The 17,504-nt window shown below is 43.5% G+C and overlaps 1 long non-coding RNA gene across 1 annotated transcript in view; it reads right to left on the bottom strand.

Annotated features, from left to right (window-relative positions):
• The window catches only part of LOC102965862, a 142,180-nt gene that overhangs the window by 87,526 nt on the left and 37,150 nt on the right, over nt 1-17,504 (bottom strand). Inside the window, exons 2-4 of the long non-coding RNA XR_006211471.1 lie at nt 12,192-12,304; nt 10,546-10,719; nt 4,636-4,756 (exon numbers count right to left, since the gene is read on the bottom strand). This is a non-coding gene — a long non-coding RNA (uncharacterized LOC102965862). The remainder of the gene's footprint in view (nt 1-4,635; nt 4,757-10,545; nt 10,720-12,191; nt 12,305-17,504) is intronic.

Here is a 17,504-nt window from a genome sequence, read left to right on the forward strand (position 1 = left end):
CAGGCCCCCCCCCAAACGGTGACGGCCCGGGAGTCCTGAGTCTCTTGGGGTGACTAACATAGAGGCACTTCCTCTTCCTGTTCCCTCTCTTCCTTCCCTAAACAATTCAGCCATAAAGCCGTTGGGTGGGGCAGAATAAAAGTCAGCATCTCTGCAGGAAGGAAAAGGAAACACGGTGGCCCAAGGGTATCGGAGTCCAAGAAGGGTGACAGGAGTGTCCCTGCAAAGTGACGGCCTGGCTGGGGGGGGGGGGCTCTGAGCCTGATGGTGGGTGTTAGGGACCCAGCAGGACGAGGAGGACATATATGTATGCCAGCAGCCAGCGTGGAGACTCAGGGTCAAAGCTGGAAGAGGGTGTCCCCGTAGAAGGGCAGCCAGGGAAGGGGAATCAGCCACAGCAGGGTGAGGAGAGCATCCGCTGGTAGGGCAGTTTGGCATGGGGACTCAAAGCCCCAACGAGGCAAGGAGAAAACTGCCACAAAGGGGTGTCAGAGCTCCAGCGGGGTGAGGAGGGCATCCACAGGGACGCTCGGCGGAAGGGGGAAACGGTCACATACAAAAGCATTGGTCAAATGAGCAAACAAATTAAGGTAATGGGAGCCTGCCTTCTAACCGCCAGAGAAAGGAGGTACACATATGGGGAAAGGGAGAAGGCAAGAAAAAACCCTGTGCTGTTGGATTGGAATTGGAGAGATCAGAGTAGACATGTCATTTCCAATCCATAGAGGTAGACACTGAAATAAATACAAATGAATATACACACTCCCTTGCTGTGCCGTTGAGAGCCTGGGAACAAGAACACCCAGTAAATGCAACTGTCTTTCTCATGGGTGTGGTGGAGCTGGTAATATAAAAGCTTAGAGAAGCCTGGGATATCTTTACCACCATAAAGGGAGAGCCTGCCTGGGAGTAAAACAGAGGAGAAGGAGAGCAAAGAGGGATCCTGATAACATTTGAAGCCCTGGATCCAGCCATGCCTGAAGCTTATCTTGTAACTGAACACAATTCTTTCTTTTTCCTTTCTTTTCCTCCCTTTTCTTTCTCTTTCTTTCTTTCTTTCTTTTTTCTTTCTTTCTTTCTTTCTTTCTTTCTTTCTTTCTTTCTTTTCTTTCTTTCTTTCTCTTCCTTCCTTTCTTCTTTCTCCTTCCTTTTTCTTCTTCCTTTTTTTTCTTCCTTCCTTTCTTCCTTCTTCCTTCCTTCCTTCCTTTTTTCTTTCCTTTCTTTTTCCTTCCCACCTCCCTTCCTTCCTTCCTTCTTCCCTTCCTTCCTTCCTCCCTTCCTTCCTTCCCTTCCTTCCTTCTTCCCTTCCTTCCTTCCTTCCCTTCCTCCCTTCCTTCCCTTCCTTCCTTCCTTCTTCCCTTCCTTCCTTCTTCCCTTCCTTCCTTCCCTTCCTTCCTTCCTTCTTCCCTTCCTTCCTTCTTCCCTTCCTTCCTTCCTTCCTTCCTTCCCTCCCTTCCTTCCTTCTTCCCTTCCTTCCTTCCTTCCTTCCTTCCCTTCCTTCCTTCCTTCCCTTCCTTCCTTCCTTCCCTTCCTTCCTTCCCTTCCTTCCTTCCTTCTTCCCTTCCTCCCTTCCTTCCTTCCTTCCTTTCCTTCCTTCTTCCCTTCCTTCCTTCCTCCCTTCCTTCCTTCCCTTCCTCCCTTCCTCCCTTCCTTCCCTCCCTTCCTTCTTTTCTTCCTTCTTCCCTTCCTTCCTTCCTCCCTTCCTTCCTTCCTCCCTTCCTTCCTTCCCTTCCTCCCTTCCTTCCCTCCCTTCCTTCTTTCCTTCCTTCTTCCCTTCCTTCCTTCCTCCCTTCCTTCCTTCCCTTCCTTCCTTCCTTCTTCCCTTCCTTCCTTCCTTCCCTTCCTCCCTTCCTTCCTTCCTTCCTTCCCTTCCTTCCTTCCTTCTTTCCCTTCCTTCCTTCCTTCTTTCCTTCCTTCCCTTCCCTTCCTTCCTTCTTTCCTTCCTTCCCTTCCCTTTCCTTCCTTCCTTCCTTCCTTCCTTCCTTCCTTCCTTCCTTCCTTCCTTCCTTCCTGTAGGGTTAGTTGAATTGTTGGCACTTGAAGTGAAAACGTTTTATTAATACTCTCAAAAAATTCCTGATGATTGGTCTCCATTGAATCACAACCTCAGATAATCCAGGCATCCTACTTTTTAAAAGGCATTCGTATATCCATGTTGTCATTTATTTAACAAATATTGATTGGGTGCCTCCTAAATGCCAGACACAATTCTGGTTTCTTAGGATACACCAGTGAAGGAAAACTGACAAGAATCTCTGATCTGTGGGATTGACATTCTCATGGAGCCAGACGGAAAATAAACAACAGAGAATAACTCAATAAATAGATGAGTATAAATGCTGTGGTGTGGGGGGCGGGGAGGAGAAAGAAACGGTAGAGCATGGTAAGGGGGAGACGGATATTCCAGCACAGAAAGTGGGATTTGCAGTTTTAAATCGAATAGGCAGGGTAGAACACAGTGAGAAGGTTACACCTGAGCAAAACCTGGAAAATGAGGGGGTTAGAACATATTGGGGATGGAGGGGAAACTGCCAGGGCAAAGGTCCTGAGGCAGAACTGGGTCTGGTGTGTTCAAGGAACAGACAGGAGTCACTGTGGCCAGAGTGGCTTCAGGAGAGAGTGATTGGGGTCATAAAGGGAAACACTGGGGGACCAGGTAAGACCTTAAAGGTGTTTCAAACAGTCAGCTTTGACTCTAAGTGAAAGGAGTCATAAAATCACATCATATTAAGCAGAAAATCAGGTGGTCTTAGGTATCAAAGGATCACTCCGGTTGTTAACCTAAGAGTGAAGGGGTTTAGAGTGAGGAGGGTAAGAGCAGAGAGAACAGGTAGAAGGAACCCCGGGGAGAGAGGCTGGTGGTTCAGGCCAAAGTAATTCCAGGGAAGAGGGGAGTCGAAAATAATTCTAGGGTTTGGGGGCGCCTGGGTGGCTCAGTCGGATAAGCATCAACTCTTGATTTCGGCTCCGGTCATGATCTCACGGTTCGTGAGTTCAAAACCGCATCGGGCTGACAGTGCAAAGTCTGCTTGGGATTCTGTCTCTGTCTCTGTCTCTGTCTCTATCTCTGTCTCTCTCTCTCTCCGCCCCTCCCCTGCTTGCTCTCTGGCTCTCTCTCAAAATAAATAAAAATAAACTTTAAAAATATAATTCCAGGGTTTTGTGCTTGAGCAGCTATAATGAGGAGCTAAATGGGAAATGCCACAGGAGGAGAGATTTACGGGCAGAAGATCAGGAGATCAGTTCTGGACAAGCTGGGCTGGAAAAGTCTCTTAGACATCTGAGCACAGGTGCTGGGTAGCCATTACATAGAAGAAGCTAGAGTTCCAGAGATGAATTAGGACCGTTTTAACGTCTGCAAACTTTTACAAAATTAGTTTATATTTAACAGTGCATTGGAGGATCAGTTTCTAAGTGCAATGCCATAAAGATCTGGCCAGAAGATCGTAAAACCTTCGCTCGGGATTTCCAGTTCTGTTGTCTTTACCGTGCCTTTCTCTATGCCGGGGGAGTTCTGAGTGTGGTCTGGCCACCCCTGGGGGAACCTGAGATCCTTTCAAGGTAGATGAGAATTATTTTCATAATAATAGCAAGGCATTATTCACCTTTTTCCATTCCGGTTCATTCCTGAGCTCACAGTGGAGGTCTCCAGAGACTACGTCATGTGATTTGAAATTGAATGCAGGGGTAGGTAGATATGAGCACATTGCTGTCTTCTGTGAAGCTGTGATATTGTGATATAATAAGAAATGTTTATTCGGGGGGAGTTGCCTGGATGGCTCAGGGGGTTATGCATCTGACTCTTGAGTTCGACTCAGGTCATGATCTCACAGTTCGTGAGTTCAAGCCCTGCGTCGGGCTCTGTACTGACAGCACGGAGCCTGCTTGGGATTCTCTCTCTCTCCCTCTCTCTCTGCCCCTCCCCACTTGTCTCCCGTCTTAAAATAAATAAATAAACTTAAAGAAAGAAAGAAAGAAAGAAAGAAAGAAAGAAAGAAAGAAAGAAAGAAAGAAAGAAAGAAATATATATTTGGTCTTTGTCCCTGGTTCCTGGCATAGGGTATTTTAAAACCCTGAGAGATAGGAGTGAAAGGAGACTCCGACGTATTCATGAAGAGCCCTTTTCAACCTTATCTGTGTTTGTGCTGATAAGGTGGCTCTTGGTGTCCCCAGAGTTTCAGGATGGGGGCTGGTAGGAGAGGGGTCAACCGCATGATGACAGGGAAGGGAGCAGGGCTGGAAAGTGAGCTCATCACCAACAGCCAATGTTTTAATTAACTGTGGCTGCTTAACGAAATCTCTGTAAAAACCCCTGAACTACAAGGTTTGGAGAACTTCCGAGTTGGAGCTGCCGGGGAGGGGGGGTGGTGAGCTCACAGAGGGCAAGGGAGTTCAGTGCACCTGCCCCTGCGCCTCTCCCCAGATGTCTCCTCCATTTGGTCGTTCATTTGTATCCTTTATGATTAGCCAATAAACCCTGGCACTGTCTTTTCCGGAGTTCTGGGAGCCATTCTACCAAATGATCAGACCTGAGGAGGGGGTCATGGGAACCAATTGACAGCCAATCGGTCAGAAGTGAGAGAGGCCCGTGGTCTGTGGCCGGCATCTGAAGCACCGGACTGACGACAGACTGACCTGTGTCTCTGGAGGTCAGAGGTGTGGTCCACTAGGGTGACAGGATCCTCCTTAGAAGCTCCATGGGCAGGCACTTGCGGTCTAGGAGGCGGGCCCCGTTCATCCAGACCGGGCCTGTCACCTAGAGAGAGACTCTTCTTCACTCTTGGCTGTTTGTGGTGAGGTCATCTGGACCTCCCATGTTCACCACCGCCCCCCCCCCCCCAGCATTTTCCCCACACCACTGTGGGCTTGTTGCCATAAAAGCATTGTCTTGCTTCCTCTCCAGAACTTTCCACGTATACAGTGATCATTTTGTAAATTATCACGCATATCCAACACACATGCACACACACACACACACACACACACACACACACACACACACAGGCTGGATATAGAGGAGATCCAGATCTAAAATCGAAAAACTTAAGAAAAACAGAAATGCTGACTTTGACCTTGAAATGTCAGGATGAGCCCTATGAAATAATATAACCTATAAAAACTTGTCTCTGCCCCTGGTTCCTGGCACAGAGCTCCGAAAACCCTTGTAATTCCCTGGGTGATAAGGGTGTCTTCTGTTCCAATGAGGGGACTCTCGGTGGGTTCCGGGATGGCTTTGGGATGGGGCTGGGTGCCAGAAAGACCAAGCCAGGATTAACAGCTTCGAGCTGTCGGCCCCATCTTCCAGCCCTGGGCAAGGGGAGAAGGGCTGGAGATTGAGTTAATGATCCATGATGTGCCTGCATAATAAAAACTCCGTCAAAATCCTGAAAGTACGGGGTCTGGAAATGCCAGGTGGATAAACACATCTACACGCGATTAGAATTCTTTCCCTTGTGGTACTTCTGGATCTTGCCCTATGTATCCCTTCATCTGGCTGTTTATTCCCACCCTTTGTAATAGCCTATATTAAAAAAAAAATTAAACATATTTCCCTGAGTTCTGTGAGCCCTCCCCGCAAATTATCAAATACAAAGAGGTGGTTGTGGGAAGTCCTATTTATAGCTGGTCAGTCAGAGGTACAGGTGGTGACCCAAGACTTAACGGCTGGTGTCTGAAATGGGGCGGGGGCAAGTCCTGTGGGACTGAGCCCTTAACTTGTGGGATCTAATGCTGAGCCCCGGTGGATAGTGTCCGAACTGAAATTCGGTGCATTATGGGACATTCAGCTGGTGCTGCAGAGAATCGAGGGATGCATGGGTTTTCCAGAGGCACTTGAGTAAGTGAGTAATAGAGAAACATAGGGTGTGTTCTTCCCAGACTAGCCCATTGGGCGTGTGTGTGTGTGTGTGTGTGTGTGTGTGTGTGTGTGTATTTCCCCCAGTTCTGTTCTCTGAGAACTTGCAACATTTTCACCGGAGAAGCAAAGTGTAAACAGCGCTCAGGCGTTAATTTCTAAAACCCATTATTCACTAACAGAAATCAGGGTTCCTTGGAGAACTGGTCGGAGCAGGGGCCTGCAAGGTGAGCCTACAAAATGTCACTGTGTCAGAAGGCAAAGAAGGGTTCTGCCCCGTGGGGTTGTGCAAAAAGTTCACAGGAACTGCTTGGAGATGCTCCCACTGCCCCTATTAAGAGCATCGTTGCACCCGAGTAAACAAAAACCCACGATGCTATACTGTTAATAATAGAGAAGAAAAGAAAAATTGTTTTTGGCTTAATGAAAAATATGATGAAGGGGCGCCTGGGTGGCTCAGTCGGTTGAGCGTCCCACTTCGGCTCAGGTCATGATCTCACGGTCCGTGAATTCGAGCCCCGCGTTGGGCTCTGTGCTGACAGCTCAGAGCCTGGAGGCTGTTTCTGATTCTGTTATCTCCCTCTCTCTCTGACCCTCCCCCATTCATGCTCTGTTTCTCTCTGTCTCAAAAATAAACAAACTTTAAAAAAAAATTTTTTTAAATATGATGAAGAAACCACAAAACAACGAATGTTGCACAAATCTGGATAGTGGGAAAGGAGGCGAGGGGGGGGTGACGAGTGGTTAACACAATTCACTCTATCTACATGTGTGATGGAAGTTTCTATGGGTATCTTATTTTTTTAAGAAACAAACAAAAAACTAAAGGAAGGAATGACTTGAATCTGCTACAAGGTAAATGTAAAAATCCACCCCCCCAAAAAGGCTACAAAGATGAAAAATCAAAATCAGTTACCTATAGTTGATGGCATTACAAATGATTTTAAATTCTCTTCCTTATGCCTTTCCCCCCTAATTTTCTACAATAAATTACTCTAGTAACATGAAGAAAACAAAGCTATATATATGTAACCTACTGACACATAGAATGTGCACAATGCTAGCCGAACCTACATAGAGTAGGCACAAGGTGGTACGTATCACTCTTTTTTTAAAAATTTGTTTATGTTTTATTTATTTTTGAGAGCAAGAGAGACAGAGCACGAGCAGGGGAGGGGCAGAGAGAGAGAGGGAGACACGATCTGAAACTCTCACTCTTTTATGATTTAATTATATGTATTTCTATTTTTTTCTTACATCTATCTTTCCTCCCTTCTCTCTTTCATTTTCAAAGATATATTGTAGAGTCAAAAAAAACTTAATTACTGATGGCTAGATTGGGCACAACTCTGATTAATGCACTTACACTAGTTTATAAAGGTCTGGATTTCATCTCTAAAACAATATTCAAGAAGAAGATATGAACGTGTATGAGACTGGACAGCCAACTAATGAGACAAACTCTTTTTTTTCAATAGCAAAATATATCTGGAACTCCTCTCGAGTTCTTAAGAGTTGAAGTCACATTTCCTAAGGAGCTTCAGTAACATAAATCTTTCAGTTTTGAGGATGAATTTCATTTCTGGAAACAACCAAAAGTCATCCAGAGCCAAGTATGATGAATAAGGTGGTTGATCAGGCGGGAAACTATTTTGGGGTTTACAAAGTGAGGTGCAATTAGAGTGATGAAATCCAAAATATAAACTAGCTCGGAAGTAATTCCACAGTGGAATTCTTAAAGCATTTTGAGGCACTTTGGTCCAAGCGAGTACTTTGAAAGAATATTCATTTATTGTCATCATTTCCTATCCTTTCTCTCACCAAAGGAGGGTATGAGAGTCACTAACGTCCCCCAAGGGGATCCCCTCACTCGGCACAACTTCGTGTCCTCTCTCACTCTAGAAGATGGTCTGAAATCCTCTCCTTTCCTCTCCTAACAGAACCGAGTTCAACCATCTGCAGGGTCAAACTCCTCCACATTTCATTTTAGTTTTGGAGCGGGCATCTTGACCTCCCTAGGCAGAATCATTAGATAATGATTCCACACCTTCCATTCTCTGACCTTGTTAGTCTTAGCAACAAAGAGTTAGATGTTCTGGAGGTACAACGATCTCTTCTGGGAACAAGTCTCTGGGTTGGGTTAATCTCCTCCTCAGATGAATTTTTGCTCCTGGGGCCACCTTTTGCCTAGAGTCTTCTCTCTGTGGAGCTGGAACCTGGGGACCAGGAGAGCCTGCACCATTCACATCAGAAAGTGCCTCTTCCCAGCTTTTGACCCAGCGTTTCTTTTCTGTATTAGAAATCCCAGGCCACCAGTATCTCAGGGGACTCATTCCAACAGGATGCTCTGAGGCAGAGAGGAGAGGGCGGTAGAAGGGGACCCGACAATGCCAGTCCTACACTCTTCCAGATTCTCAACAAGAAGGTAAACTAGGGGCCTGTGGTGTGGCTGCGCTGGACAGGTCATGATCTCACGGTTCATGGGTTCGAGCCCCGTGTCGGGCTCTTTGCTGACAGCTCGGAGCCTGGAGCCTGCTTCGGATTCTGTGTCTCCCTCTCTCTCTCTGCTCCTCCCCTACATGTGCCCTGCCTCTCTCTCTCTCTCTCTCTCTTTCTCAAAAATAAATATGAAAAGAATTCTTAACAATAAAATAAAAAATAAACTTCTCGAGGCAGAATTTCATGACAACAGCAGGTTGACACAAGACAAATAAATCCCAGCCTGAAAAATTCAGTGAAGCCTTTAAAAAAAAAAATTAAGTTTCAAAAAAATAAAAAGAGTGGGTGAGGAGCATAAGATTGTGAAAGCCACCTTGACTGCACATTTCCTTAACCAGACTCTGTATGCACTGTTGATTGAACTTGGTTCTAATTTCAGCAGACAGTATTAATTTCAAAGGCTCTCTTTTTTGTCAAGCTGAGTTTATAAACACAGCTATTTGCTAATAAATGTGACCTTTAAAACATGTTACTCTCCACACAGACTTACTCTGTGTCCAGCTGAGGGGTGGGGGGAAGGTGGGTATGGCAGGGAAGACCTGGAGAAAAGTCTGGAACGAACCATACACAGCCTCTCCTCAACCACTCAGACCTTTAACAGACCTCCAATGCTTCCATTTCTCAACAAATTTCTTTTTAATCCCTTGGGTATTTCCCACGCGGGAGGTGCTAGGTGAGGATAGCAAAGATACAGAAATCAATGGGACACAGTCATTGTCTTTAATGCATGCGCAGCCATAAGACACCCACACGAAACAATGATCAATTATGGTGGCGTTTGAGAAGTCCAGTATATAAGGTCATAAAGTTACACTTCGAAGGGGAAGAGATCAGCTTTAAAGACGTGAAAGTGAATCCTGGAAACATAGTGAGCTTCCTGGACATCATTCCAAGGCGAGCACGCAGTGTGACTACGGCTAAGAAGCAGAGGGGACTGAATTAATATTGATACCTAATGTGTACAAGGCAGTCTGCCACCTGTCAAGGCAAATTAATTAATTAACTAATTCATCAAGGCAAGCTTGATCAGAGCAGGTTGTTTGGTTACTTGGAGGGGGAAGGGGAGGTTCATAAGTTCAAATAGCTGTGGTATCCAAAACTGCATAAAGCAGGAAAAAATCATGCTATAATCAAATACCACTTGAAGGACTGCAGAGCCATTCAAAAGCATTATCTGTGGTCTGCGACCCAAAATATGGGGGGGGGGGGGAAGAGTGAGAGGTAAGGCTGGAAGGTAGGTAGAAATGATTTTATGAAGTATCTTGAATGTTCACATTGGAGAGATTTAGAGTCTGGGTTGAAGACATTGGGAGTCACTCAGTGTTCGAGGGCGGATATAACTCTAAGTGACGTTTGAGAAATTAACATAGCAGCAAAGTCAACAAGTAGACGACACAGCAAAGTGTGGGGATATGGAAGAAAGGGAGACCAAGTAAGTTCTGGGCATTGGCTTTTGTTTAACACTGACGTACCAGGTAGTCTCTTTCTTTTCTTTTCTTTTTTTTTCTTTTCTTTCCTTTCCTTTCTCCTTTCCTTTCTTCTTCCCTTCCCTTTCTTTCTTTTTCTTTTCTTTCCTTTCCTTTCTTCTCCTTTCCTTTCCCCTTCCCTTTTCTTTCTTTCTTTCTTTCTTTCTTTCTTTCTTTCTTTCTTTCCTTCCTTCCTTCCTTCCTTCCTTCCTTCCTTCCTTCCTTCCTTCCTTTTCTTCCTTTACGTTATTACGTGCCTAATAATTATTTGTGGCTGAGTGAATCCCCATGTTACCAATGGGAAAAGAGAGGCACAGCAAGGTTGAGTAAGTGGCTCATGGTCTTAAGTTTGGGAGCTGGGCTGCCAATTTGGACGGGAGTCTTGTAATTGTTGGTCTATTTCAAACGTGTTCTTTTTTGTTTAAGTTTATTTATTTTATTTATTCTGAGAGAGGGTGCAAGCAGGGGAGGGGTAGAAAGAGAGGGAGAGGGAGAGAGTCCCAGGCAGGCTCCGTGCTGTCAGAGCTGAGCCCAACTCAGGGGCTCGATCCCATGAACCGTGAGATCATGACCTGAGCCCAAAGCGAGAGTCTGTTGCTTAACCCACTGTGCCGCCCAGGAGCCCCTGTTCCAGAGATGCTGTTTCTACTTCTCCCACGCAACCTTTCTCTCTTTTCATCTACAGAATCCCTTCATTGGCCTCCCTTGGCACTCACCAATCCTTACCAGCTTCTGAGTCCAATAATCCCCAAACTTTCTTAAATGTTTCTGGAACTCAGTGATCTTCATTCTCCGGTTGGGAGCCTTTCACACGGCTTCCCTCGGGCGTACTGAAAACGTCGAGAGTTTCGTGCTTCCTTCCCTCTGGACCTTTATCTCTGGGTTTCTGGGTTACTACACCTGGAGTTGTGAGAACCAGGAAATCATTCATTGAGACACAAATAACAGACGGACTGAATCATAAAAAAAGGTGAGTGGGAGGAAATTGGTTAGCGTTGTGGTTCCTGTGCGTCCAACGTCCAACAGTGTGACATGCGTGCATGTGCACACACACACAATCTCTGTCTGCAATTAGTCTTCTGCCATCGCCTTTATAATCAACCATCTGTTTCCTTATCCTTGTGCTTAACACTTTTGAGTTCTTTTTTAAAAATTTTCTTTCACATTTACTTATTTTTGAGAGACAGAGCGAGACAGAGCGTGAGTGGAGGAGGGGCAGAGAGAGAGGGAGACACAGAACCCGAAGCAGGCTCCAGGCTCTGAGCTGTCAGCAGCCCCGACGTGGGGCTCGAACTCACAGACCGAGAGATCATGTCCTGAGCTGAAGTCGGATGCTCAACCGATGAGCCACGCAGGCGCCCCAGGAATCCTTATTTCTACAGCAGCTTATCTCAACACTTTTAAAAATCTGATTGCATTTTAACTAGGATTTTTGTTGTGTTCAGAGGAACAACTGGCCTGAGCCTCAAGTCGGCCAGACTGTCGGAAATAGACGTCTGGAATTCTTTGTTTTCACAACTGCCTTCCTAATAATGACCTATTTGCAAAGGGGGCACCGTATCTCGTTTATCTATCCCCTGCTGCAGTGTCAGGAACTCGGCAAGTGTTTGCTAATTGAAACTATCAATGAACATAGTCTTGATTAAAGGAAGGGACCCACTCAAAGGGATATAATTTTATTTTCTAAAATTTAATGAACGAGTCGTGTTCTTGAAGCTTTTTCTTTCACTGAAAATGACTTTCTCCATCATGGGTTCACTCTTCTCTCCAGAAGAGAAAAAAAAAAAAAAAAGTACAGGTGAGGTGGCATTGAGTTCAAGAAAAAAATGTGGAAAAAAGACATTATCGAAGAATTTAGCATGCTCGTAGATACTTAATGAAGTTAAAAAACCTCCAAGAAAAGAACTGGAATTTCATTTTACCTCAATCACTAAATATCATCCTATATTTAACATGGCTGGTATTATATTTTGTTAAATTTTAGTGTTTATGTTTGAAAGAGGGAGAGACAGAGCACAAGCAGGGGAGGGGCAGAGAGAGAGGGAGACGCAGAATCGGAAGCAGGCTGCAGGCTCCGAGCCGTCAGCACAGAGCCCGACGCGGGGCTCGAACTCACAAACCGTGAGGTCATGACGTGAGCTGAAGTTGGACACAACTGACTGAGTCACCCAGGGCATCTAGCAGTGCTTACATTTTAATAAAGGAGGTTTGGTAAACTCATTGCCATGAAATACACTTGGAATGGACGTAAGTGGAAAAAACAACCCAGGGTTTGGGGATCAAATATATTCTTACATGATAAGAACCCCAAAAAATCTGTAAGTAAAAGCCAACCTATTTGTAAGAGCGGTTGCCTCAGAGAGACTTCGTACCTCCAAACCTACGAAGAGGGCCACCCTGCTTCACCCAGATCCACGTGCCGTGCCGGTTCTTTGCCTGAGCAGATCTGTGTTAGCTTGCTGATTCTGGAATGGGGACCTAGGACCTGGAATAGTCACAGAAAGACCTTGAGTAAGAAAAGGAAAGAGTCTATGGTGGTTGCTGTGGAAGATGGTTATGGCAGCTTCTTAAGAAATTAAACACAGAATTACCAAATCATGTGGCAATTCCGCTATACCCCAAATAATTGAAAATAGAGACTTGAAGAGGTTATTTGTACACCTGTGTTTATAGCAGCATTATTTACAGTAAGAGCCAAACAGTGGCCACAGTCCAAGTGGTCACCGACGGATGCTGAATGCACAAACAAAATGTGGCACACACATACGCGGAAATGGTATTCGACCTTAAAAAGTGAAGGAGATTCTGACTTATGCTACGTCATTATGCTGAGTGAATAAGCCAGTCACATAAAGACAGAAACTATACAATTCTCCTTATGTGAGGGACCTAGAGTCCTCAAATTCATAGAGACAGAAAGGAGATTCCAGGGGCTGAGTGTAGGGGACGGTGGAGGCGTTGGTGTTTAACAGCTAGGGAGTTTCAGTGTGGGAAGGTAAAAAAAAAAAAAAAAAAAAATTGTGAAAATGAAAAAGTAGCAACAGCTGCACAACAATGTGCACTTAATGCCTCTGAACAGCCACTTAAAATGGTTTAAATGGTACATTGTATGCTATGTGTATTTTATTGTAATAAAAAAAAAAAAAAAACAAACTATTGCTGTGTTCAAGAAAAGGAAAAGAAGACCCACGTGTCAGAAGTTAGGAGCCAGCTGAGGGTCACCAGGTATGTGAATGAGCTGATGTTCTAGTCATGGGGTGGGGGGTGGGGGTGGTTTGTTATCTAATCTGGTTATTTAGGAATTCAACCCTTGATGGATTGCTAACGTGGTGAAAACTGGGACTAATAAACTCTGCCCACCAGTCCAGAGAGACAATATGGAAGTTGTCTCAGCCACGAGTCTAGCTGGAAAATTAGAAGGCTAAATCAATAAATAATTCTCCCACGAAAACTCAACATACCAGGCCTGCGTGTTTGGAGTTTGTTCCACACTGCGTTCACGGTGTGGGAAGTCCTTGAGCCAAAAAGTAATGTAAAATTGTTTTTGGGCTGGTGCTGGCTCCGGGGTGTTTAGGAGAAGCAAACAAAAACACACTGGAGGGACTCTGACAACTCAGGCTGCCCAGATTCCCAAAGAAAAATAAAGTCCCTCTTACAATCCCAAATTATAAAGTGCACAAGGAAATTATTCTTTGTGAATGAAAGTCAACAAAAACAGGAAACATAAAAGCTAGAGCCCCCAAATATGAAAAAAATAAAAAATAATCCGGGAGTACACTATGACATGAATGAATAAAGGCATTACATGATACAGAAATAATAAGGTGGAAAAAGAATTAATGAACTGGAGGCCAAATCTGAGCATATTGCCCAGAACACAGATGGAAAGATGTTAGCAGACAGGACATTTTTAAAGAGAGGTTAAAAAACATGGAATATAAATGAAAAAACCCCAATGTATATCTTAATAGGAATTCCAGAAAGAGAGAATAAAGATGGGGAAGAATTTAGAAGATATAGTGTTGATAACAGTAATAGCTTAGAATGATCTAGATTTGATTGAAAAACGAATCTTCAGATTCAAGAAGCACGGTAAGTCTAAACATAATAAACAAAAACAGGGGCGCCTGGGTGGCTCAGTTGGTTAACCGTCCGACTTCGGCTCAGGGCATGATCTCGCGGTTTGTGAGCTTGAGCCCCACGTTGGGCTCTGTGCTGACAGCTCAAAGCCTGGAGCCTGCTTCGGATTCTGTGTGTGTCTCTCTCTCTGCCCCTCCTCCACTCACGCTCTGTCTCTCTCTGTCTCAAAAATAAATAAAACATTAAAAAAATTTAAAAAAATAAAAATAAATTTACACTTAGATCATTGTAGTGAAATTATAGGAAACCTAAGGAAACCAAAATATCTTGGGGGGCAGGGGGATAAACTATCAATAACAAAACAATAACCTAATGGCAATGAACTTTTGTTTTTTGTTTTTTGGGGTTTTTTTTAGAGAGACAGAGAGAGGGCATGTGTGCATGTGTGCATGAGCCAGGGAGGAGCAGAGGGAGAGGGAGACAGGGAATCTGAAGCAGGTTCCACACTCAGTGTGGCCTGGACACAGGGCTCCAGGTGGGGCTCGATCTCATGACCGTGAGATCATGACCTGAGCTGATATCGAGTGAGATGCTCAACCAACTGAGCCACCCAGATGCTCCAAATGGCAATGAAGGCATAGAATAATATGATAATGTCATCATAACATGATAAAATGCAAGCACGGAATAGAGGCTGGGAGGCATAGAGTAACAGCTTTAAAGCATTGAAAGAAAATCACCGGCAACTTAGAATTCTATCAGCTACACTGAAGAATGAGGGTGAAGTGGAGTGAGAAGGGGCTGGGAGTGTTCGCCATCAGGAAAATAAAGCAAAAATAATATATTCCCCACGGGGCAAACTGCAGGGCTGGCAAACCTATAGGTAAAGCTACATAAACACTGGCTCAAAATATAAAAAATACAAATAATAATAATTTGGAGGATATCGCTTGAAAATAAAATGCTAACAAAGCAGAACAGGCAAGCTGGATAGATGACAGCAATTGGAATTAAAGCATTCTGAGTTGCCTGTCATATGTCAAATCATGGATGCATGTTAACACGCTAATGGCCGGTGCTATGATAAATAGGAATAGAATTTACAATTTCCAAAGAGAAGATCAAAAAATAAGAAATAAAGTAAACATTCACACACACACACACACGCACACACACACACACACACACACACCTTCAAACAAACGCAGTATCATATTAAAATTTCATAGAGTTGGGTGTTGGGTACACAGAGTTTGTTATATCCTTACTGGCCTCTACTCCTTATCTACATGTATGAAATACTTCATATAAATAATAGTAATAATAATAATGACATCGAAAACCTTATCATCAACCAAAGGAGAAAGCAGGAAATTAAAGAAAGTGAGTCTAGAGAAAAACCTGATCAACCACAATAAATATAAAAGACTTTTTTATTAATTAAAATACGGAAAAACTTGTATCAAGAAAAAATTTATCTATCTGCTGTTTATCAAAGACATATCTAAAATGTAATGAAAAAGTTAATGATACAAGATGGAAAGATATGTACCAGGCAAATATTAACTGAAAAAGGCCATTGTTTGACATAAGTATCAGATAAAAAAATAATTAAGGTAAAAGACACTGTTAAGAATAAAGACAATACTACATAATAAGAGGAAAAATTTATCAAAATGAGGTAGTAATCATATATGTACCAAACAATTTAGCCTCAAAACATATAAAGCAAGAATGGATTAACAACCAAAATAAATTTATGAGCCAAGATAGTGGAAGATTTTAATAGTCTGTTCTCAGAATTGACATTTAAGCAGACAAAAAATCAGTAATGGTAGCGACAACCTGAACAACACAATTAGCAAGCCGATTAAAGGGACATATGTAGAACCCTCAGAATCAAAGCACACACGTTTTCAAGTACACATCGAATATTTTAAATAAATTGACTATATAGTATGCTACCAACCACATTCTAACAAATGACAAAGAAGTGATATCCTACAGACTGCAACACAATAAAATTAAAATTCAGCAACAACAGGGGCACCTGGGTGGTTCAGTCAATGAAGCATCCGATTTCAGCTCAGGTCATGATCTCGAGGTTCTCGAGTTCAAGCCCCACATCGGGCTCGTGCTGTATAGCACAGAGCCTGCTTGGGATCCTCTGTCTAGTTCTCACTCTGACCCTACCCCCCCCACCCCTGCTTGCACACCCTCTCTTTCTCTCTCTCTCTCTCAAAAATAAATAAACACTTAACGAAAATTCAATAATAACAAAAAATGTGTCAATATGCTTGGAAATTAAGCAAACAACGAGTAAAGAAGAAATAACGCAATTTAACCAAATCATAATACAAACACTAAAAATCAAATCTGGAAAACAGCAAGGGGTGTACCGGTTCATGTGTTCCAACAGGTTCTCTGGGTTGGGGGTGCGTGTGTATGTTTGTTAGGGGGTGGGGGTGGGGAAAGACAACCAGCCATTGCCAACAGCTGTAGTCTAAGTATCCCGCTAGGTCTATTTCAAGCCATCAACAGGAAGCGTAAAATTGGGAAGAAATACACAAAATCAACTCTCACCAACTAATACAGGTTGGCTATAGCTGGTTCTGGCACACCAATGCTAATAACTGAAATACATCTTTAAATGCATATGGGAAACAAAGAAGAAAGGTTGAAAGTGATTTTCCTTAGGATCTAAATCAAAGGTTAGAAAAAGAACAGAGGAGTAAACCCAAAAAATTAGAAGGAAGGAAATAATAAAGATAAGAGCAGAAGTTAATAACATTACAAACAAAGACACAGTTAAGAAGATTAACAAAAGTGGGGGAAATGGTTCTTTTGGAAGATGAATTAACTAGGCAAACATCTGGCTGACATGATCAAAGGAAGAGAAATTAAAATAAAAATAAACAATGCTCTAAATAGAAAGAACAAAAGATACGCGGTAGAAAAATAGAAGATAAATATAAATGATGCCAACAAGCTTGAAAACTTAGATTTAAAAAAAAGGGCAATTTTCTGGAAGAATACTAAGAACAAAACCGACTCCAGGAAAAATATAAAACGTGAGCATAAATGTTACTATCCACATGCTCGTGCTGCCCGTTTTCCCTTCACACGAACACAAACACAATTACCAAGCCTGGGTGGTTTTACAGGTAAGTTCTGCCCTCAAGATATGGATGATTTTACTATCATAAGGTTGCTTCAGAAAAACAGAAGAAGGACAAAAGCTCTCCAGTTCCTTTTAGGAGGCCATTAAACATGGAAACAGAACTGGAAAGGAAAACCATAGGCCAGTCTCATACATGAACAAAGAGAAAAATGTATTACAGAGCATGCTATTTTTAAAAATCTGGCAGTTTGGAATGTCTGGGTGGCTCAGTGGGTTGAATGTCCGACTCACGATTTTGATTCAGGTCATGATCCCTGGGTCCTGGGATCGGGCTCTGTGCTGCAGAATGCTTACGATTCTTTCTCTCTCCCTCTGCCCTTGCCCTGCTCAAGCTGGCGCTCGCTCTCTCTCTCTCTCTCTCTCTCTCTCTCTCAAAAAAAAAAAAAAAAAAGACTGGGGTGCCTGGGGGGCTCAGTTGGTTAAG

This window comes from Panthera tigris, chromosome E1 (assembly GCF_018350195.1).
Source record: "Panthera tigris isolate Pti1 chromosome E1, P.tigris_Pti1_mat1.1, whole genome shotgun sequence".
NCBI lineage: Eukaryota > Metazoa > Chordata > Mammalia > Carnivora > Felidae > Panthera > Panthera tigris.